The 22,539-nt window shown below is 54.2% G+C and overlaps 11 non-coding genes across 11 annotated transcripts; all 11 read right to left on the reverse strand.

The window, feature by feature from the left end:
• Positions 1-1,166: 1,166 nt before the first annotated feature.
• Positions 1,167-1,285, reverse strand: LOC146801558 (5S ribosomal RNA). Its single transcript, XR_014968267.1, has one exon. It is a non-coding gene; the product is annotated as a 5S ribosomal RNA (ribosomal RNA).
• A 956-nt stretch (positions 1,286-2,241) lies between these two features.
• On the reverse strand, positions 2,242-2,360 carry LOC146801559 (5S ribosomal RNA). The gene has a single exon (XR_014968268.1). It is a non-coding gene; the product is annotated as a 5S ribosomal RNA (ribosomal RNA).
• A 2,878-nt stretch (positions 2,361-5,238) lies between these two features.
• On the reverse strand, positions 5,239-5,357 carry LOC146801560 (5S ribosomal RNA). The gene has a single exon (XR_014968269.1). It is a non-coding gene; the product is annotated as a 5S ribosomal RNA (ribosomal RNA).
• Positions 5,358-6,313: 956 nt separating this feature from the next.
• LOC146801561 (5S ribosomal RNA) lies at positions 6,314-6,432 on the reverse strand. The gene has a single exon (XR_014968270.1). It is a non-coding gene; the product is annotated as a 5S ribosomal RNA (ribosomal RNA).
• Positions 6,433-9,311: 2,879 nt separating this feature from the next.
• On the reverse strand, positions 9,312-9,430 carry LOC146801562 (5S ribosomal RNA). The gene has a single exon (XR_014968271.1). It is a non-coding gene; the product is annotated as a 5S ribosomal RNA (ribosomal RNA).
• Positions 9,431-10,386: 956 nt separating this feature from the next.
• On the reverse strand, positions 10,387-10,505 carry LOC146801563 (5S ribosomal RNA). The gene has a single exon (XR_014968273.1). It is a non-coding gene; the product is annotated as a 5S ribosomal RNA (ribosomal RNA).
• A 2,877-nt stretch (positions 10,506-13,382) lies between these two features.
• LOC146801564 (5S ribosomal RNA) lies at positions 13,383-13,501 on the reverse strand. Its single transcript, XR_014968274.1, has one exon. It is a non-coding gene; the product is annotated as a 5S ribosomal RNA (ribosomal RNA).
• A 956-nt stretch (positions 13,502-14,457) lies between these two features.
• LOC146801565 (5S ribosomal RNA) lies at positions 14,458-14,576 on the reverse strand. The gene has a single exon (XR_014968275.1). It is a non-coding gene; the product is annotated as a 5S ribosomal RNA (ribosomal RNA).
• A 2,879-nt stretch (positions 14,577-17,455) lies between these two features.
• On the reverse strand, positions 17,456-17,574 carry LOC146801566 (5S ribosomal RNA). The gene has a single exon (XR_014968276.1). It is a non-coding gene; the product is annotated as a 5S ribosomal RNA (ribosomal RNA).
• A 957-nt stretch (positions 17,575-18,531) lies between these two features.
• LOC146801567 (5S ribosomal RNA) lies at positions 18,532-18,650 on the reverse strand. Its single transcript, XR_014968277.1, has one exon. It is a non-coding gene; the product is annotated as a 5S ribosomal RNA (ribosomal RNA).
• A 2,880-nt stretch (positions 18,651-21,530) lies between these two features.
• On the reverse strand, positions 21,531-21,649 carry LOC146801568 (5S ribosomal RNA). The gene has a single exon (XR_014968278.1). It is a non-coding gene; the product is annotated as a 5S ribosomal RNA (ribosomal RNA).
• Between the last annotated feature and the right edge of the window lie 890 nt (positions 21,650-22,539).

Below are 22,539 nucleotides of genomic sequence, written 5' to 3' on the forward strand. Positions count from 1 at the left end.
TATCAGAGACCGAGCCCTCGTATGCAAATCACGTCCATGTCCAGGGCCTGCCACCGTGTGTATAGAGAAGAGAGACTGAGATGAGGGTCTGAGTGCTCTATGGTTGCGTGGTCCTCGTTGCCAACGGCCTGACTTCAGCAGCCGCCCGTCCTTAAAGGCGGTGAGGCCACGCCCCCGCCCTTTTGGACATAAGGAGTGTATGTCAGGCTGAAGAAAGGTCAGCTTGACAGACACTCTTTATGTTCAGGCCAGGAGTTGGAGATGCGCTAAATGCGCAGGCTCCCGGCTGCCTAAGCTGAGGTTTGCTGGGCTGAGGATGTCACAGCTCTGGTGGGCCTGACCTCCTCGGCTCAGCAAAAGGTCCTTGAGGCCCTCCCCTCCTGTTGAGGGAGAGCTTCAGTGAAAGCCTCGTAGCTGGACGCTTCATTTTTAAACCCCGAAGCGCCAACGGCCGAGTGTCTGTCACCGACTCTGTCCCCATCCTGCTCTGTAACGAGTGAGCGACTGCTGCCTCCCCTCATTGGCTGACCAAGGTAGCAGTGGCAACCCTCTTGGCAGCTCCCGGAGGCCTGCAGCAGGTAAGTGTTGCTTTTTTCTTGACGCCGTTTGGTTCGTTTGTTCGTGTGCGCATGTATGAATGTATGTGTATTTGTGAGTGAGTGTTGTGTACGGGGTGTGTGCGAGTGTCTGCTTGTGAATGCATGGGTGTAAGTGAGTGCGTATGTGTGTGCGTGTGTGTGCGCCCCGCACCCCTCTCGGTTGTACTCGGCGGCCCTCGCTGACTGGCTCTCCGGCTCACCCCCCCTGCTTTCGGGCTGCTGGGGAAAGCCAATAGATGGGGACCTGGAACCGATGCTGGCCCGTGCAGCAGCTCTGCGCCGCCGAGAGAAGAAAACCACATCTTGCGGGGTTGGGGTGGGGGTGGGGGGGGGGGGGGGAGGGGGTGTTGGAGTCGGTCCCGTGTTCTGTCTTATGGCACAGCTTTTTTTCTTTCTGGACCCAGTGTAAAGCGCAGCCGAATGTTCAATATCCGAGCGGAAAGTTATGGGCCCTGAGTGTTGCGAACCTGATGGCGTTTTTTTTTTTTTTTAAGAAACAAAAAATAAAAGAGTAGAATAGATCCCGCCCCCAAAAAAACGGAAGTGCCATTGGTCAGAGAGGCAAAATGCCTACAGCACCTGGTATTCCCAGGCGGTCTCCCATCCAAGTACTAACCAGGCCCGACCCTGCTTAGCTTCCGAGATCGGACGAGATCGGGCGCATTCAGGGTGGTATGGCCGTAGGCACGAGAGCGTGCCTGTTCAGGCCTCTTGTGCTGCGGCAGCCCGCGTGTCATCACCAGGCGTCCCTCGAGTACCTTTGCACATTTCCCTTTAACACCTGCCCTCCATATCAAACTTCCTGCACACTGCCAAGCACAGCCCTCTCTTGCACTTGCTTACTTTACACTTTCGCACAGGCTGGCTGCGACCACCCTTCTTTAGGGGCCGGCATTAGCAGCAGACCAGCAGCCGGACCTTTTTAACAAGCGCCGCCTAGCCTTGCTTCGCACTGGCCTCCAGGCACTTGCTTCGCCCTGGCCTCCAAGGCACTCTGCTCGGGACACTTCTCTATGTGCCGGGGGCTGCAGGGACTCCCGCTCAGCAGCTGATGCTCACCCGAACTCTGGGGAGGCAACTTCTTTACCCTCAATCTCTGGCTGCCGCAAGTCTCCTGTCTTTTTGTAAAAAAAGAAAAAACACCAAGAACTGGCCCCTCATATGCAAATAATGTCCGTGCCCCGCCCCCTCTGTCCGTATAGAAAAGAGAGTGAGGCGAGGGTCCGAGTACTGCCTGGGTCCATGGCCCTTAATGTCACGGGCCTGGCTCTCCGCCTCAGCGGGCCCCTGCTCCCGGGCTGCCTCGGACAGCCCAGCCGAGGGAGGGGGGCCCCCGGAACCGGGGCCGGCGCAGCCCATCAGCAGCGGCAGCTTGCAGCAGCTCCCCAGCCTTAGCTAGGGGTCCTCTGTCCTGTCTTAGGGCAAAGTTTTTCTTCATTTTCTTTCAGTTTTCGAGTTTAAAGTTAAGGGCCACGCATATTGTAAACTCGTTGCCGGTTTCTTTATAAATAAATAAAAAAAAAAAACAAAGAGGAGGAGGGAGAGGAGGAGAGCAGAATATATGTATATTTGTTAGAAAATGCTATGAGCCAGGAAGATTAGGTGTGATTGTGCAGGGGACGCGCAGCAGCGAGTGGCAAAATGCCTACAGCACCTGGTATTCCCAGGCGGTCTCCCATCCAAGTACTAACCAGGCCCGACCCTGCTTAGCTTCCGAGATCGGACGAGATCGGGCGCATTCAGGGTGGTATGGCCGTAGGCATGGGAGGCTGCCTGTTCAGGCCTCTTGTGCTCACACCACCCGCCACTCTGGAACCTTCTGCGCTGCGCACACTTGCACACTTCCCTTCAACAACTGCCCTCCCTTGGCAAGCTTGCTACAGATAGCCAAGCACAGCCCTGGCTTTCACCAGCCGTGCGCTTGCTTATTTCACACTTCTGCCGCCAACATCTCCTACCTTATGTACGCCCACCGTACACAGGTCTACATAAAAATCTCTTTCCCCGAGGACATTTTCTCCCTAAACGAGGCACTGAAGCGGCCAGTCCACTGGCTCACCAGCAACCAGCTTAAACTCAACGCAAACAAAACGGAATTCCTTCTGACCCCCCCCCCCCCACCCAAACCAAACCCAGACATCCAGGAATGGATCAAGACCATCACTGCACTCAACTGCCCTCCTACCATTATTGAGTCGGCGAAATCCCTGGGAATAACCCTTGACGGCAGCTTGCATATGCATGGCCGTATAAACGCGATGGCCAAAACGGCTAGATTCCACCCGAGCTACCTAAGAAACCTAAAACCCTTCCTCGATGTGTCCGGCCTTAAAATGGCAACCCAGGCCCTAGTCATTTCCAGACTTGAATATGGATGCTCTACTCTTGCAGGGCTACCCAAGAACTCTCTGGCCCCGTTGAAAGCCTGCCTCAACACCGCCGCCAGACTCGTAACGGGTTGAAAACAATTTGACCACATCTCTCCCCACCTCAAAGCTCTGAACTGGCTTCCCCAGAAGGCCAGAATACAATTTGAAGTGGCTTGCATAACTCACAAAGCTCTGTACGCGAATTCACCTACATATCTTGCACAAAAACTCGTGATATCCGGACAGGCCAGAAACTCCCGATCTGCCAAAAAGCACGCTTCGGGAAGAAAAAAACCTGCAATCGAGCCTTCTCTGGGGCCGCTCCAAGAATCTGGCACTCTCTCCCACCCTCCATCAGAAGACTTCCGTCACTGGCACACTTTAAGAAGGAGACCAAAACTTTCTTTAACAGGAAAATAGCTCATCTAAGGAATACTTTACAATCACCTCATAGACTTGTTCCACCCTCCACCTCGGCATTATCCACGGCCTCCACGGATGACACATTTTTCTGGACTCCTGGGCATCCCCCCCAAGAGCTGAGACTGCGCGCCTTCTTGTACATGTAACTACCCGCTCTAATTTGTTATCCCACATGTAGCTTCGACCTCAGACGGGGTGCACCTCGTGGATATGGAAACCTTCTTGTATGGTTTTTTTATCTGCATGCTTCAATTTTCTCCCACATGTAGCTTGGACCTCAGACTGCGTGCTCCTCCTGTATATTGTATCCCTATCTCTCCCAATCTGATCCCTCCCATCCTTATGCGTTGTTTTCCTCCCCCTCAATCCTGTAAAGCGCTCTGATACCCTCACGGGTCTGGTTCGCGCTCTATAAAACTATAAATAAATAAATAAATGACACGCAGGCTCCGACCTCCCTATAGGTGCCAGCTGGGGAGCTAGCAAACCAGCAGCCTGGTGTTTTCACCAAGAGCCTGGCCTTGCTTTGCACTGGGCTCTAAGGCACTCTATCGGGCCGCTCCGCCATGTGGCAGGGGCTGCCGGACTACAACTCTTCAACTCATGCTCACCCGCAGAAGCATTGGCATGGCAATTTTTTTTCCCAGGGAGCTCTGGCTGCAAGTTTTCTTTTCTTTTTTTTTATCAGAGACCGAGCCCTCGTATGCAAATCACGTCCATGTCCAGGGCCTGCCACCGTGTGTATAGAGAAGAGAGACTGAGATGAGGGTCTGAGTGCTCTATGGTTGCGTGGTCCTCGTTGCCAACGGCCTGACTTCAGCAGCCGCCCGTCCTTAAAGGCGGTGAGGCCACGCCCCCGCCCTTTTGGACATAAGGAGTGTATGTCAGGCTGAAGAAAGGTCAGCTTGACAGACACTCTTTATGTTCAGGCCAGGAGTTGGAGATGCGCTAAATGCGCAGGCTCCCGGCTGCCTAAGCTGAGGTTTGCTGGGCTGAGGATGTCACAGCTCTGGTGGGCCTGACCTCCTCGGCTCAGCAAAAGGTCCTTGAGGCCCTCCCCTCCTGTTGAGGGAGAGCTTCAGTGAAAGCCTCGTAGCTGGACGCTTCATTTTTAAACCCCGAAGCGCCAACGGCCGAGTGTCTGTCACCGACTCTGTCCCCATCCTGCTCTGTAACGAGTGAGCGACTGCTGCCTCCCCTCATTGGCTGACCAAGGTAGCAGTGGCAACCCTCTTGGCAGCTCCCGGAGGCCTGCAGCAGGTAAGTGTTGCTTTTTTCTTGACGCCGTTTGGTTCGTTTGTTCGTGTGCGCATGTATGAATGTATGTGTATTTGTGAGTGAGTGTTGTGTACGGGGTGTGTGCGAGTGTCTGCTTGTGAATGCATGGGTGTAAGTGAGTGCGTATGTGTGTGCGTGTGTGTGCGCCCCGCACCCCTCTCGGTTGTACTCGGCGGCCCTCGCTGACTGGCTCTCCGGCTCACCCCCCCTGCTTTCGGGCTGCTGGGGAAAGCCAATAGATGGGGACCTGGAACCGATGCTGGCCCGTGCAGCAGCTCTGCGCCGCCGAGAGAAGAAAACCACATCTTGCGGGGTTGGGGTGGGGGTGGGGGGGGGGGGGGAGGGGGTGTTGGAGTCGGTCCCGTGTTCTGTCTTATGGCACAGCTTTTTTTCTTTCTGGACCCAGTGTAAAGCGCAGCCGAATGTTCAATATCCGAGCGGAAAGTTATGGGCCCTGAGTGTTGCGAACCTGATGGCGTTTTTTTTTTTTTTTAAGAAACAAAAAATAAAAGAGTAGAATAGATCCCGCCCCCAAAAAAACGGAAGTGCCATTGGTCAGAGAGGCAAAATGCCTACAGCACCTGGTATTCCCAGGCGGTCTCCCATCCAAGTACTAACCAGGCCCGACCCTGCTTAGCTTCCGAGATCGGACGAGATCGGGCGCATTCAGGGTGGTATGGCCGTAGGCACGAGAGCGTGCCTGTTCAGGCCTCTTGTGCTGCGGCAGCCCGCGTGTCATCACCAGGCGTCCCTCGAGTACCTTTGCACATTTCCCTTTAACACCTGCCCTCCATATCAAACTTCCTGCACACTGCCAAGCACAGCCCTCTCTTGCACTTGCTTACTTTACACTTTCGCACAGGCTGGCTGCGACCACCCTTCTTTAGGGGCCGGCATTAGCAGCAGACCAGCAGCCGGACCTTTTTAACAAGCGCCGCCTAGCCTTGCTTCGCACTGGCCTCCAGGCACTTGCTTCGCCCTGGCCTCCAAGGCACTCTGCTCGGGACACTTCTCTATGTGCCGGGGGCTGCAGGGACTCCCGCTCAGCAGCTGATGCTCACCCGAACTCTGGGGAGGCAACTTCTTTACCCTCAATCTCTGGCTGCCGCAAGTCTCCTGTCTTTTTGTAAAAAAAGAAAAAACACCAAGAACTGGCCCCTCATATGCAAATAATGTCCGTGCCCCGCCCCCTCTGTCCGTATAGAAAAGAGAGTGAGGCGAGGGTCCGAGTACTGCCTGGGTCCATGGCCCTTAATGTCACGGGCCTGGCTCTCCGCCTCAGCGGGCCCCTGCTCCCGGGCTGCCTCGGACAGCCCAGCCGAGGGAGGGGGGCCCCCGGAACCGGGGCCGGCGCAGCCCATCAGCAGCGGCAGCTTGCAGCAGCTCCCCAGCCTTAGCTAGGGGTCCTCTGTCCTGTCTTAGGGCAAAGTTTTTCTTCATTTTCTTTCAGTTTTCGAGTTTAAAGTTAAGGGCCACGCATATTGTAAACTCGTTGCCGGTTTCTTTATAAATAAATAAAAAAAAAAAACAAAGAGGAGGAGGGAGAGGAGGAGAGCAGAATATATGTATATTTGTTAGAAAATGCTATGAGCCAGGAAGATTAGGTGTGATTGTGCAGGGGACGCGCAGCAGCGAGTGGCAAAATGCCTACAGCACCTGGTATTCCCAGGCGGTCTCCCATCCAAGTACTAACCAGGCCCGACCCTGCTTAGCTTCCGAGATCGGACGAGATCGGGCGCATTCAGGGTGGTATGGCCGTAGGCATGGGAGGCTGCCTGTTCAGGCCTCTTGTGCTCACACCACCCGCCACTCTGGAACCTTCTGCGCTGCGCACACTTGCACACTTCCCTTCAACAACTGCCCTCCCTTGGCAAGCTTGCTACAGATAGCCAAGCACAGCCCTGGCTTTCACCAGCCGTGCGCTTGCTTATTTCACACTTCTGCCGCCAACATCTCCTACCTTATGTACGCCCACCGTACACAGGTCTACATAAAAATCTCTTTCCCCGAGGACATTTTCTCCCTAAACGAGGCACTGAAGCGGCCAGTCCACTGGCTCACCAGCAACCAGCTTAAACTCAACGCAAACAAAACGGAATTCCTTCTGACCCCCCCCCCCCCACCCAAACCAAACCCAGACATCCAGGAATGGATCAAGACCATCACTGCACTCAACTGCCCTCCTACCATTATTGAGTCGGCGAAATCCCTGGGAATAACCCTTGACGGCAGCTTGCATATGCATGGCCGTATAAACGCGATGGCCAAAACGGCTAGATTCCACCCGAGCTACCTAAGAAACCTAAAACCCTTCCTCGATGTGTCCGGCCTTAAAATGGCAACCCAGGCCCTAGTCATTTCCAGACTTGAATATGGATGCTCTACTCTTGCAGGGCTACCCAAGAACTCTCTGGCCCCGTTGAAAGCCTGCCTCAACACCGCCGCCAGACTCGTAACGGGTTGAAAACAATTTGACCACATCTCTCCCCACCTCAAAGCTCTGAACTGGCTTCCCCAGAAGGCCAGAATACAATTTGAAGTGGCTTGCATAACTCACAAAGCTCTGTACGCGAATTCACCTACATATCTTGCACAAAAACTCGTGATATCCGGACAGGCCAGAAACTCCCGATCTGCCAAAAAGCACGCTTCGGGAAGAAAAAAACCTGCAATCGAGCCTTCTCTGGGGCCGCTCCAAGAATCTGGCACTCTCTCCCACCCTCCATCAGAAGACTTCCGTCACTGGCACACTTTAAGAAGGAGACCAAAACTTTCTTTAACAGGAAAATAGCTCATCTAAGGAATACTTTACAATCACCTCATAGACTTGTTCCACCCTCCACCTCGGCATTATCCACGGCCTCCACGGATGACACATTTTTCTGGACTCCTGGGCATCCCCCCCAAGAGCTGAGACTGCGCGCCTTCTTGTACATGTAACTACCCGCTCTAATTTGTTATCCCACATGTAGCTTCGACCTCAGACGGGGTGCACCTCGTGGATATGGAAACCTTCTTGTATGGTTTTTTTATCTGCATGCTTCAATTTTCTCCCACATGTAGCTTGGACCTCAGACTGCGTGCTCCTCCTGTATATTGTATCCCTATCTCTCCCAATCTGATCCCTCCCATCCTTATGCGTTGTTTTCCTCCCCCTCAATCCTGTAAAGCGCTCTGATACCCTCACGGGTCTGGTTCGCGCTCTATAAAACTATAAATAAATAAATAAATGACACGCAGGCTCCGACCTCCCTATAGGTGCCAGCTGGGGAGCTAGCAAACCAGCAGCCTGGTGTTTTCACCAAGAGCCTGGCCTTGCTTTGCACTGGGCTCTAAGGCACTCTATCGGGCCGCTCCGCCATGTGGCAGGGGCTGCCGGACTACAACTCTTCAACTCATGCTCACCCGCAGAAGCATTGGCATGGCAATTTTTTTTCCCAGGGAGCTCTGGCTGCAAGTTTTCTTTTCTTTTTTTTTATCAGAGACCGAGCCCTCGTATGCAAATCACGTCCATGTCCAGGGCCTGCCACCGTGTGTATAGAGAAGAGAGACTGAGATGAGGGTCTGAGTGCTCTATGGTTGCGTGGTCCTCGTTGCCAACGGCCTGACTTCAGCAGCCGCCCGTCCTTAAAGGCGGTGAGGCCACGCCCCCGCCCTTTTGGACATAAGGAGTGTATGTCAGGCTGAAGAAAGGTCAGCTTGACAGACACTCTTTATGTTCAGGCCAGGAGTTGGAGATGCGCTAAATGCGCAGGCTCCCGGCTGCCTAAGCTGAGGTTTGCTGGGCTGAGGATGTCACAGCTCTGGTGGGCCTGACCTCCTCGGCTCAGCAAAAGGTCCTTGAGGCCCTCCCCTCCTGTTGAGGGAGAGCTTCAGTGAAAGCCTCGTAGCTGGACGCTTCATTTTTAAACCCCGAAGCGCCAACGGCCGAGTGTCTGTCACCGACTCTGTCCCCATCCTGCTCTGTAACGAGTGAGCGACTGCTGCCTCCCCTCATTGGCTGACCAAGGTAGCAGTGGCAACCCTCTTGGCAGCTCCCGGAGGCCTGCAGCAGGTAAGTGTTGCTTTTTTCTTGACGCCGTTTGGTTCGTTTGTTCGTGTGCGCATGTATGAATGTATGTGTATTTGTGAGTGAGTGTTGTGTACGGGGTGTGTGCGAGTGTCTGCTTGTGAATGCATGGGTGTAAGTGAGTGCGTATGTGTGTGCGTGTGTGTGCGCCCCGCACCCCTCTCGGTTGTACTCGGCGGCCCTCGCTGCCTGGCTCTCCGGCTCACCCCCCCTGCTTTCGGGCTGCTGGGGAAAGCCAATAGATGGGGACCTGGAACCGATGCTGGCCCGTGCAGCAGCTCTGCGCCGCCGAGAGAAGAAAACCACATCTTGCGGGGTTGGGGTGGGGGTGGGGGGGGGGGGGGGAGGGGGTGTTGGAGTCGGTCCCGTGTTCTGTCTTATGGCACAGCTTTTTTTCTTTCTGGACCCAGTGTAAAGCGCAGCCGAATGTTCAATATCCGAGCGGAAAGTTATGGGCCCTGAGTGTTGCGAACCTGATGGCGTTTTTTTTTTTTTTTAAGAAACAAAAAATAAAAGAGTAGAATAGATCCCGCCCCCAAAAAAACGGAAGTGCCATTGGTCAGAGAGGCAAAATGCCTACAGCACCTGGTATTCCCAGGCGGTCTCCCATCCAAGTACTAACCAGGCCCGACCCTGCTTAGCTTCCGAGATCGGACGAGATCGGGCGCATTCAGGGTGGTATGGCCGTAGGCACGAGAGCGTGCCTGTTCAGGCCTCTTGTGCTGCGGCAGCCCGCGTGTCATCACCAGGCGTCCCTCGAGTACCTTTGCACATTTCCCTTTAACACCTGCCCTCCATATCAAACTTCCTGCACACTGCCAAGCACAGCCCTCTCTTGCACTTGCTTACTTTACACTTTCGCACAGGCTGGCTGCGACCACCCTTCTTTAGGGGCCGGCATTAGCAGCAGACCAGCAGCCGGACCTTTTTAACAAGCGCCGCCTAGCCTTGCTTCGCACTGGCCTCCAGGCACTTGCTTCGCCCTGGCCTCCAAGGCACTCTGCTCGGGACACTTCTCTATGTGCCGGGGGCTGCAGGGACTCCCGCTCAGCAGCTGATGCTCACCCGAACTCTGGGGAGGCAACTTCTTTACCCTCAATCTCTGGCTGCCGCAAGTCTCCTGTCTTTTTGTAAAAAAAGAAAAAACACCAAGAACTGGCCCCTCATATGCAAATAATGTCCGTGCCCCGCCCCCTCTGTCCGTATAGAAAAGAGAGTGAGGCGAGGGTCCGAGTACTGCCTGGGTCCATGGCCCTTAATGTCACGGGCCTGGCTCTCCGCCTCAGCGGGCCCCTGCTCCCGGGCTGCCTCGGACAGCCCAGCCGAGGGAGGGGGGCCCCCGGAACCGGGGCCGGCGCAGCCCATCAGCAGCGGCAGCTTGCAGCAGCTCCCCAGCCTTAGCTAGGGGTCCTCTGTCCTGTCTTAGGGCAAAGTTTTTCTTCATTTTCTTTCAGTTTTCGAGTTTAAAGTTAAGGGCCACGCATATTGTAAACTCGTTGCCGGTTTCTTTATAAATAAATAAAAAAAAAAAACAAAGAGGAGGAGGGAGAGGAGGAGAGCAGAATATATGTATATTTGTTAGAAAATGCTATGAGCCAGGAAGATTAGGTGTGATTGTGCAGGGGACGCGCAGCAGCGAGTGGCAAAATGCCTACAGCACCTGGTATTCCCAGGCGGTCTCCCATCCAAGTACTAACCAGGCCCGACCCTGCTTAGCTTCCGAGATCGGACGAGATCGGGCGCATTCAGGGTGGTATGGCCGTAGGCATGGGAGGCTGCCTGTTCAGGCCTCTTGTGCTCACACCACCCGCCACTCTGGAACCTTCTGCGCTGCGCACACTTGCACACTTCCCTTCAACAACTGCCCTCCCTTGGCAAGCTTGCTACAGATAGCCAAGCACAGCCCTGGCTTTCACCAGCCGTGCGCTTGCTTATTTCACACTTCTGCCGCCAACATCTCCTACCTTATGTACGCCCACCGTACACAGGTCTACATAAAAATCTCTTTCCCCGAGGACATTTTCTCCCTAAACGAGGCACTGAAGCGGCCAGTCCACTGGCTCACCAGCAACCAGCTTAAACTCAACGCAAACAAAACGGAATTCCTTCTGACCCCCCCCCCCCCACCCAAACCAAACCCAGACATCCAGGAATGGATCAAGACCATCACTGCACTCAACTGCCCTCCTACCATTATTGAGTCGGCGAAATCCCTGGGAATAACCCTTGACGGCAGCTTGCATATGCATGGCCGTATAAACGCGATGGCCAAAACGGCTAGATTCCACCCGAGCTACCTAAGAAACCTAAAACCCTTCCTCGATGTGTCCGGCCTTAAAATGGCAACCCAGGCCCTAGTCATTTCCAGACTTGAATATGGATGCTCTACTCTTGCAGGGCTACCCAAGAACTCTCTGGCCCCGTTGAAAGCCTGCCTCAACACCGCCGCCAGACTCGTAACGGGTTGAAAACAATTTGACCACATCTCTCCCCACCTCAAAGCTCTGAACTGGCTTCCCCAGAAGGCCAGAATACAATTTGAAGTGGCTTGCATAACTCACAAAGCTCTGTACGCGAATTCACCTACATATCTTGCACAAAAACTCGTGATATCCGGACAGGCCAGAAACTCCCGATCTGCCAAAAAGCACGCTTCGGGAAGAAAAAAACCTGCAATCGAGCCTTCTCTGGGGCCGCTCCAAGAATCTGGCACTCTCTCCCACCCTCCATCAGAAGACTTCCGTCACTGGCACACTTTAAGAAGGAGACCAAAACTTTCTTTAACAGGAAAATAGCTCATCTAAGGAATACTTTACAATCACCTCATAGACTTGTTCCACCCTCCACCTCGGCATTATCCACGGCCTCCACGGATGACACATTTTTCTGGACTCCTGGGCATCCCCCCCAAGAGCTGAGACTGCGCGCCTTCTTGTACATGTAACTACCCGCTCTAATTTGTTATCCCACATGTAGCTTCGACCTCAGACGGGGTGCACCTCGTGGATATGGAAACCTTCTTGTATGGTTTTTTTATCTGCATGCTTCAATTTTCTCCCACATGTAGCTTGGACCTCAGACTGCGTGCTCCTCCTGTATATTGTATCCCTATCTCTCCCAATCTGATCCCTCCCATCCTTATGCGTTGTTTTCCTCCCCCTCAATCCTGTAAAGCGCTCTGATACCCTCACGGGTCTGGTTCGCGCTCTATAAAACTATAAATAAATAAATAAATGACACGCAGGCTCCGACCTCCCTATAGGTGCCAGCTGGGGAGCTAGCAAACCAGCAGCCTGGTGTTTTCACCAAGAGCCTGGCCTTGCTTTGCACTGGGCTCTAAGGCACTCTATCGGGCCGCTCCGCCATGTGGCAGGGGCTGCCGGACTACAACTCTTCAACTCATGCTCACCCGCAGAAGCATTGGCATGGCAATTTTTTTTCCCAGGGAGCTCTGGCTGCAAGTTTTCTTTTCTTTTTTTTTATCAGAGACCGAGCCCTCGTATGCAAATCACGTCCATGTCCAGGGCCTGCCACCGTGTGTATAGAGAAGAGAGACTGAGATGAGGGTCTGAGTGCTCTATGGTTGCGTGGTCCTCGTTGCCAACGGCCTGACTTCAGCAGCCGCCCGTCCTTAAAGGCGGTGAGGCCACGCCCCCGCCCTTTTGGACATAAGGAGTGTATGTCAGGCTGAAGAAAGGTCAGCTTGACAGACACTCTTTATGTTCAGGCCAGGAGTTGGAGATGCGCTAAATGCGCAGGCTCCCGGCTGCCTAAGCTGAGGTTTGCTGGGCTGAGGATGTCACAGCTCTGGTGGGCCTGACCTCCTCGGCTCAGCAAAAGGTCCTTGAGGCCCTCCCCTCCTGTTGAGGGAGAGCTTCAGTGAAAGCCTCGTAGCTGGACGCTTCATTTTTAAACCCCGAAGCGCCAACGGCCGAGTGTCTGTCACCGACTCTGTCCCCATCCTGCTCTGTAACGAGTGAGCGACTGCTGCCTCCCCTCATTGGCTGACCAAGGTAGCAGTGGCAACCCTCTTGGCAGCTCCCGGAGGCCTGCAGCAGGTAAGTGTTGCTTTTTTCTTGACGCCGTTTGGTTCGTTTGTTCGTGTGCGCATGTATGAATGTATGTGTATTTGTGAGTGAGTGTTGTGTACGGGGTGTGTGCGAGTGTCTGCTTGTGAATGCATGGGTGTAAGTGAGTGCGTATGTGTGTGCGTGTGTGTGCGCCCCGCACCCCTCTCGGTTGTACTCGGCGGCCCTCGCTGCCTGGCTCTCCGGCTCACCCCCCCTGCTTTCGGGCTGCTGGGGAAAGCCAATAGATGGGGACCTGGAACCGATGCTGGCCCGTGCAGCAGCTCTGCGCCGCCGAGAGAAGAAAACCACATCTTGCGGGGTTGGGGTGGGGGTGGGGGGGGGGGGGGGGGGGTGTTGGAGTCGGTCCCGTGTTCTGTCTTATGGCACAGCTTTTTTTCTTTCTGGACCCAGTGTAAAGCGCAGCCGAATGTTCAATATCCGAGCGGAAAGTTATGGGCCCTGAGTGTTGCGAACCTGATGGCGTTTTTTTTTTTTTTTAAGAAACAAAAAATAAAAGAGTAGAATAGATCCCGCCCCCAAAAAAACGGAAGTGCCATTGGTCAGAGAGGCAAAATGCCTACAGCACCTGGTATTCCCAGGCGGTCTCCCATCCAAGTACTAACCAGGCCCGACCCTGCTTAGCTTCCGAGATCGGACGAGATCGGGCGCATTCAGGGTGGTATGGCCGTAGGCACGAGAGCGTGCCTGTTCAGGCCTCTTGTGCTGCGGCAGCCCGCGTGTCATCACCAGGCGTCCCTCGAGTACCTTTGCACATTTCCCTTTAACACCTGCCCTCCATATCAAACTTCCTGCACACTGCCAAGCACAGCCCTCTCTTGCACTTGCTTACTTTACACTTTCGCACAGGCTGGCTGCGACCACCCTTCTTTAGGGGCCGGCATTAGCAGCAGACCAGCAGCCGGACCTTTTTAACAAGCGCCGCCTAGCCTTGCTTCGCACTGGCCTCCAGGCACTTGCTTCGCCCTGGCCTCCAAGGCACTCTGCTCGGGACACTTCTCTATGTGCCGGGGGCTGCAGGGACTCCCGCTCAGCAGCTGATGCTCACCCGAACTCTGGGGAGGCAACTTCTTTACCCTCAATCTCTGGCTGCCGCAAGTCTCCTGTCTTTTTGTAAAAAAAGAAAAAACACCAAGAACTGGCCCCTCATATGCAAATAATGTCCGTGCCCCGCCCCCTCTGTCCGTATAGAAAAGAGAGTGAGGCGAGGGTCCGAGTACTGCCTGGGTCCATGGCCCTTAATGTCACGGGCCTGGCTCTCCGCCTCAGCGGGCCCCTGCTCCCGGGCTGCCTCGGACAGCCCAGCCGAGGGAGGGGGGCCCCCGGAACCGGGGCCGGCGCAGCCCATCAGCAGCGGCAGCTTGCAGCAGCTCCCCAGCCTTAGCTAGGGGTCCTCTGTCCTGTCTTAGGGCAAAGTTTTTCTTCATTTTCTTTCAGTTTTCGAGTTTAAAGTTAAGGGCCACGCATATTGTAAACTCGTTGCCGGTTTCTTTATAAATAAATAAAAAAAAAAAACAAAGAGGAGGAGGGAGAGGAGGAGAGCAGAATATATGTATATTTGTTAGAAAATGCTATGAGCCAGGAAGATTAGGTGTGATTGTGCAGGGGACGCGCAGCAGCGAGTGGCAAAATGCCTACAGCACCTGGTATTCCCAGGCGGTCTCCCATCCAAGTACTAACCAGGCCCGACCCTGCTTAGCTTCCGAGATCGGACGAGATCGGGCGCATTCAGGGTGGTATGGCCGTAGGCATGGGAGGCTGCCTGTTCAGGCCTCTTGTGCTCACACCACCCGCCACTCTGGAACCTTCTGCGCTGCGCACACTTGCACACTTCCCTTCAACAACTGCCCTCCCTTGGCAAGCTTGCTACAGATAGCCAAGCACAGCCCTGGCTTTCACCAGCCGTGCGCTTGCTTATTTCACACTTCTGCCGCCAACATCTCCTACCTTATGTACGCCCACCGTACACAGGTCTACATAAAAATCTCTTTCCCCGAGGACATTTTCTCCCTAAACGAGGCACTGAAGCGGCCAGTCCACTGGCTCACCAGCAACCAGCTTAAACTCAACGCAAACAAAACGGAATTCCTTCTGACCCCCCCCCCCCACCCAAACCAAACCCAGACATCCAGGAATGGATCAAGACCATCACTGCACTCAACTGCCCTCCTACCATTATTGAGTCGGCGAAATCCCTGGGAATAACCCTTGACGGCAGCTTGCATATGCATGGCCGTATAAACGCGATGGCCAAAACGGCTAGATTCCACCCGAGCTACCTAAGAAACCTAAAACCCTTCCTCGATGTGTCCGGCCTTAAAATGGCAACCCAGGCCCTAGTCATTTCCAGACTTGAATATGGATGCTCTACTCTTGCAGGGCTACCCAAGAACTCTCTGGCCCCGTTGAAAGCCTGCCTCAACACCGCCGCCAGACTCGTAACGGGTTGAAAACAATTTGACCACATCTCTCCCCACCTCAAAGCTCTGAACTGGCTTCCCCAGAAGACCAGAATACAATTTGAAGTGGCTTGCATAACTCACAAAGCTCTGTACGCGAATTCACCTACATATCTTGCACAAAAACTCGTGATATCCGGACAGGCCAGAAACTCCCGATCTGCCAAAAAGCACGCTTCGGGAAGAAAAAAACCTGCAATCGAGCCTTCTCTGGGGCCGCTCCAAGAATCTGGCACTCTCTCCCACCCTCCATCAGAAGACTTCCGTCACTGGCACACTTTAAGAAGGAGACCAAAACTTTCTTTAACAGGAAAATAGCTCATCTAAGGAATACTTTACAATCACCTCATAGACTTGTTCCACCCTCCACCTCGGCATTATCCACGGCCTCCACGGATGACACATTTTTCTGGACTCCTGGGCATCCCCCCCAAGAGCTGAGACTGCGCGCCTTCTTGTACATGTAACTACCCGCTCTAATTTGTTATCCCACATGTAGCTTCGACCTCAGACGGGGTGCACCTCGTGGATATGGAAACCTTCTTGTATGGTTTTTTTATCTGCATGCTTCAATTTTCTCCCACATGTAGCTTGGACCTTAGACTGCGTGCTCCTCCTGTATATTGTATCCCTATCTCTCCCAATCTGATCCCTCCCATCCTTATGCGTTGTTTTCCTCCCCCTCAATCCTGTAAAGCGCTCTGATACCCTCACGGGTCTGGTTCGCGCTCTATAAAACTATAAATAAATAAATAAATGACACGCAGGCTCCGACCTCCCTATAGGTGCCAGCTGGGGAGCTAGCAAACCAGCAGCCTGGTGTTTTCACCAAGAGCCTGGCCTTGCTTTGCACTGGGCTCTAAGGCACTCTATCGGGCCGCTCCGCCATGTGGCAGGGGCTGCCGGACTACAACTCTTCAACTCATGCTCACCCGCAGAAGCATTGGCATGGCAATTTTTTTTCCCAGGGAGCTCTGGCTGCAAGTTTTCTTTTCTTTTTTTTTATCAGAGACCGAGCCCTCGTATGCAAATCACGTCCATGTCCAGGGCCTGCCACCGTGTGTATAGAGAAGAGAGACTGAGATGAGGGTCTGAGTGCTCTATGGTTGCGTGGTCCTCGTTGCCAACGGCCTGACTTCAGCAGCCGCCCGTCCTTAAAGGCGGTGAGGCCACGCCCCCGCCCTTTTGGACATAAGGAGTGTATGTCAGGCTGAAGAAAGGTCAGCTTGACAGACACTCTTTATGTTCAGGCCAGGAGTTGGAGATGCGCTAAATGCGCAGGCTCCCGGCTGCCTAAGCTGAGGTTTGCTGGGCTGAGGATGTCACAGCTCTGGTGGGCCTGACCTCCTCGGCTCAGCAAAAGGTCCTTGAGGCCCTCCCCTCCTGTTGAGGGAGAGCTTCAGTGAAAGCCTCGTAGCTGGACGCTTCATTTTTAAACCCCGAAGCGCCAACGGCCGAGTGTCTGTCACCGACTCTGTCCCCATCCTGCTCTGTAACGAGTGAGCGACTGCTGCCTCCCCTCATTGGCTGACCAAGGTAGCAGTGGCAACCCTCTTGGCAGCTCCCGGAGGCCTGCAGCAGGTAAGTGTTGCTTTTTTCTTGACGCCGTTTGGTTCGTTTGTTCGTGTGCGCATGTATGAATGTATGTGTATTTGTGAGTGAGTGTTGTGTACGGGGTGTGTGCGAGTGTCTGCTTGTGAATGCATGGGTGTAAGTGAGTGCGTATGTGTGTGCGTGTGTGTGCGCCCCGCACCCCTCTCGGTTGTACTCGGCGGCCCTCGCTGCCTGGCTCTCCGGCTCACCCCCCCTGCTTTCGGGCTGCTGGGGAAAGCCAATAGATGGGGACCTGGAACCGATGCTGGCCCGTGCAGCAGCTCTGCGCCGCCGAGAGAAGAAAACCACATCTTGCGGGGTTGGGGTGGGGGTGGGGGGGGGGGGGGGGGGGGGGTGTTGGAGTCGGTCCCGTGTTCTGTCTTATGGCACAGCTTTTTTTCTTTCTGGACCCAGTGTAAAGCGCAGCCGAATGTTCAATATCCGAGCGGAAAGTTATGGGCCCTGAGTGTTGCGAACCTGATGGCGTTTTTTTTTTTTTTTAAGAAACAAAAAATAAAAGAGTAGAATAGATCCCGCCCCCAAAAAAACGGAAGTGCCATTGGTCAGAGAGGCAAAATGCCTACAGCACCTGGTATTCCCAGGCGGTCTCCCATCCAAGTACTAACCAGGCCCGACCCTGCTTAGCTTCCGAGATCGGACGAGATCGGGCGCATTCAGGGTGGTATGGCCGTAGGCACGAGAGCGTGCCTGTTCAGGCCTCTTGTGCTGCGGCAGCCCGCGTGTCATCACCAGGCGTCCCTCGAGTACCTTTGCACATTTCCCTTTAACACCTGCCCTCCATATCAAACTTCCTGCACACTGCCAAGCACAGCCCTCTCTTGCACTTGCTTACTTTACACTTTCGCACAGGCTGGCTGCGACCACCCTTCTTTAGGGGCCGGCATTAGCAGCAGACCAGCAGCCGGACCTTTTTAACAAGCGCCGCCTAGCCTTGCTTCGCACTGGCCTCCAGGCACTTGCTTCGCCCTGGCCTCCAAGGCACTCTGCTCGGGACACTTCTCTATGTGCCGGGGGCTGCAGGGACTCCCGCTCAGCAGCTGATGCTCACCCGAACTCTGGGGAGGCAACTTCTTTACCCTCAATCTCTGGCTGCCGCAAGTCTCCTGTCTTTTTGTAAAAAAAGAAAAAACACCAAGAACTGGCCCCTCATATGCAAATAATGTCCGTGCCCCGCCCCCTCTGTCCGTATAGAAAAGAGAGTGAGGCGAGGGTCCGAGTACTGCCTGGGTCCATGGCCCTTAATGTCACGGGCCTGGCTCTCCGCCTCAGCGGGCCCCTGCTCCCGGGCTGCCTCGGACAGCCCAGCCGAGGGAGGGGGGCCCCCGGAACCGGGGCCGGCGCAGCCCATCAGCAGCGGCAGCTTGCAGCAGCTCCCCAGCCTTAGCTAGGGGTCCTCTGTCCTGTCTTAGGGCAAAGTTTTTCTTCATTTTCTTTCAGTTTTCGAGTTTAAAGTTAAGGGCCACGCATATTGTAAACTCGTTGCCGGTTTCTTTATAAATAAATAAAAAAAAAAAAACAAAGAGGAGGAGGGAGAGGAGGAGAGCAGAATATATGTATATTTGTTAGAAAATGCTATGAGCCAGGAAGATTAGGTGTGATTGTGCAGGGGACGCGCAGCAGCGAGTGGCAAAATGCCTACAGCACCTGGTATTCCCAGGCGGTCTCCCATCCAAGTACTAACCAGGCCCGACCCTGCTTAGCTTCCGAGATCGGACGAGATCGGGCGCATTCAGGGTGGTATGGCCGTAGGCATGGGAGGCTGCCTGTTCAGGCCTCTTGTGCTCACACCACCCGCCACTCTGGAACCTTCTGCGCTGCGCACACTTGCACACTTCCCTTCAACAACTGCCCTCCCTTGGCAAGCTTGCTACAGATAGCCAAGCACAGCCCTGGCTTTCACCAGCCGTGCGCTTGCTTATTTCACACTTCTGCCGCCAACATCTCCTACCTTATGTACGCCCACCGTACACAGGTCTACATAAAAATCTCTTTCCCCGAGGACATTTTCTCCCTAAACGAGGCACTGAAGCGGCCAGTCCACTGGCTCACCAGCAACCAGCTTAAACTCAACGCAAACAAAACGGAATTCCTTCTGACCCCCCCCCCCCCACCCAAACCAAACCCAGACATCCAGGAATGGATCAAGACCATCACTGCACTCAACTGCCCTCCTACCATTATTGAGTCGGCGAAATCCCTGGGAATAACCCTTGACGGCAGCTTGCATATGCATGGCCGTATAAACGCGATGGCCAAAACGGCTAGATTCCACCCGAGCTACCTAAGAAACCTAAAACCCTTCCTCGATGTGTCCGGCCTTAAAATGGCAACCCAGGCCCTAGTCATTTCCAGACTTGAATATGGATGCTCTACTCTTGCAGGGCTACCCAAGAACTCTCTGGCCCCGTTGAAAGCCTGCCTCAACACCGCCGCCAGACTCGTAACGGGTTGAAAACAATTTGACCACATCTCTCCCCACCTCAAAGCTCTGAACTGGCTTCCCCAGAAGGCCAGAATACAATTTGAAGTGGCTTGCATAACTCACAAAGCTCTGTACGCGAATTCACCTACATATCTTGCACAAAAACTCGTGATATCCGGACAGGCCAGAAACTCCCGATCTGCCAAAAAGCACGCTTCGGGAAGAAAAAAACCTGCAATCGAGCCTTCTCTGGGGCCGCTCCAAGAATCTGGCACTCTCTCCCACCCTCCATCAGAAGACTTCCGTCACTGGCACACTTTAAGAAGGAGACCAAAACTTTCTTTAACAGGAAAATAGCTCATCTAAGGAATACTTTACAATCACCTCATAGACTTGTTCCACCCTCCACCTCGGCATTATCCACGGCCTCCACGGATGACACATTTTTCTGGACTCCTGGGCATCCCCCCCAAGAGCTGAGACTGCGCGCCTTCTTGTACATGTAACTACCCGCTCTAATTTGTTATCCCACATGTAGCTTCGACCTCAGACGGGGTGCACCTCGTGGATATGGAAACCTTCTTGTATGGTTTTTTTATCTGCATGCTTCAATTTTCTCCCACATGTAGCTTGGACCTTAGACTGCGTGCTCCTCCTGTATATTGTATCCCTATCTCTCCCAATCTGATCCCTCCCATCCTTATGCGTTGTTTTCCTCCCCCTCAATCCTGTAAAGCGCTCTGATACCCTCACGGGTCTGGTTCGCGCTCTATAAAACTATAAATAAATAAATAAATGACACGCAGGCTCCGACCTCCCTATAGGTGCCAGCTGGGGAGCTAGCAAACCAGCAGCCTGGTGTTTTCACCAAGAGCCTGGCCTTGCTTTGCACTGGGCTCTAAGGCACTCTATCGGGCCGCTCCGCCATGTGGCAGGGGCTGCCGGACTACAACTCTTCAACTCATGCTCACCCGCAGAAGCATTGGCATGGCAATTTTTTTTCCCAGGGAGCTCTGGCTGCAAGTTTTCTTTTCTTTTTTTTTATCAGAGACCGAGCCCTCGTATGCAAATCACGTCCATGTCCAGGGCCTGCCACCGTGTGTATAGAGAAGAGAGACTGAGATGAGGGTCTGAGTGCTCTATGGTTGCGTGGTCCTCGTTGCCAACGGCCTGACTTCAGCAGCCGCCCGTCCTTAAAGGCGGTGAGGCCACGCCCCCGCCCTTTTGGACATAAGGAGTGTATGTCAGGCTGAAGAAAGGTCAGCTTGACAGACACTCTTTATGTTCAGGCCAGGAGTTGGAGATGCGCTAAATGCGCAGGCTCCCGGCTGCCTAAGCTGAGGTTTGCTGGGCTGAGGATGTCACAGCTCTGGTGGGCCTGACCTCCTCGGCTCAGCAAAAGGTCCTTGAGGCCCTCCCCTCCTGTTGAGGGAGAGCTTCAGTGAAAGCCTCGTAGCTGGACGCTTCATTTTTAAACCCCGAAGCGCCAACGGCCGAGTGTCTGTCACCGACTCTGTCCCCATCCTGCTCTGTAACGAGTGAGCGACTGCTGCCTCCCCTCATTGGCTGACCAAGGTAGCAGTGGCAACCCTCTTGGCAGCTCCGGAGGCCTGCAGCAGGTAAGTGTTGCTTTTTTCTTGACGCCGTTTGGTTCGTTTGTTCGTGTGCGCATGTATGAATGTATGTGTATTTGTGAGTGAGTGTTGTGTACGGGGGTGTGTGCGAGTGTCTGCTTGTGAATGCATGGGTGTAAGTGAGTGCGTATGTGTGTGCGTGTGTGTGCGCCCCGCACCCCTCTCGGTTGTACTCGGCGGCCCTCGCTGCCTGGCTCTCCGGCTCACCCCCCCTGCTTTCGGGCTGCTGGGGAAAGCCAATAGATGGGGACCTGGAACCGATGCTGGCCCGTGCAGCAGCTCTGCGCCGCCGAGAGAAGAAAACCACATCTTGCGGGGTTGGGGTGGGGGTGGGGGGGGGGGGGGGGGGGGGTGTTGGAGTCGGTCCCGTGTTCTGTCTTATGGCACAGCTTTTTTTCTTTCTGGACCCAGTGTAAAGCGCAGCCGAATGTTCAATATCCGAGCGGAAAGTTATGGGCCCTGAGTGTTGCGAACCTGATGGCGTTTTTTTTTTTTTTTTAAGAAACAAAAAATAAAAGAGTAGAATAGATCCCGCCCCCCAAAAAACGGAAGTGCCATTGGTCAGAGAGGCAAAATGCCTACAGCACCTGGTATTCCCAGGCGGTCTCCCATCCAAGTACTAACCAGGCCCGACCCTGCTTAGCTTCCGAGATCGGACGAGATCGGGCGCATTCAGGGTGGTATGGCCGTAGGCACGAGAGCGTGCCTGTTCAGGCCTCTTGTGCTGCGGCAGCCCGCGTGTCATCACCAGGCGTCCCTCGAGTACCTTTGCACATTTCCCTTTAACACCTGCCCTCCATATCAAACTTCCTGCACACTGCCAAGCACAGCCCTCTCTTGCACTTGCTTACTTTACACTTTCGCACAGGCTGGCTGCGACCACCCTTCTTTAGGGGCCGGCATTAGCAGCAGACCAGCAGCCGGACCTTTTTAACAAGCGCCGCCTAGCCTTGCTTCGCACTGGCCTCCAGGCACTTGCTTCGCCCTGGCCTCCAAGGCACTCTGCTCGGGACACTTCTCTATGTGCCGGGGGCTGCAGGGACTCCCGCTCAGCAGCTGATGCTCACCCGAACTCTGGGGAGGCAACTTCTTTACCCTCAATCTCTGGCTGCCGCAAGTCTCCTGTCTTTTTGTAAAAAAAGAAAAAACACCAAGAACTGGCCCCTCATATGCAAATAATGTCCGTGCCCCGCCCCCTCTGTCCGTATAGAAAAGAGAGTGAGGCGAGGGTCCGAGTACTGCCTGGGTCCATGGCCCTTAATGTCACGGGCCTGGCTCTCCGCCTCAGCGGGCCCCTGCTCCCGGGCTGCCTCGGACAGCCCAGCCGAGGGAGGGGGGCCCCCGGAACCGGGGCCGGCGCAGCCCATCAGCAGCGGCAGCTTGCAGCAGCTCCCCAGCCTTAGCTAGGGGTCCTCTGTCCTGTCTTAGGGCAAAGTTTTTCTTCATTTTCTTTCAGTTTTCGAGTTTAAAGTTAAGGGCCACGCATATTGTAAACTCGTTGCCGGTTTCTTTATAAATAAATAAAAAAAAAAAACAAAGAGGAGGAGGGAGAGGAGGAGAGCAGAATATATGTATATTTGTTAG

This window comes from Triturus cristatus, chromosome 8 (assembly GCF_964204655.1).
Source record: "Triturus cristatus chromosome 8, aTriCri1.1, whole genome shotgun sequence".
Lineage (NCBI taxonomy): Eukaryota > Metazoa > Chordata > Amphibia > Caudata > Salamandridae > Triturus > Triturus cristatus.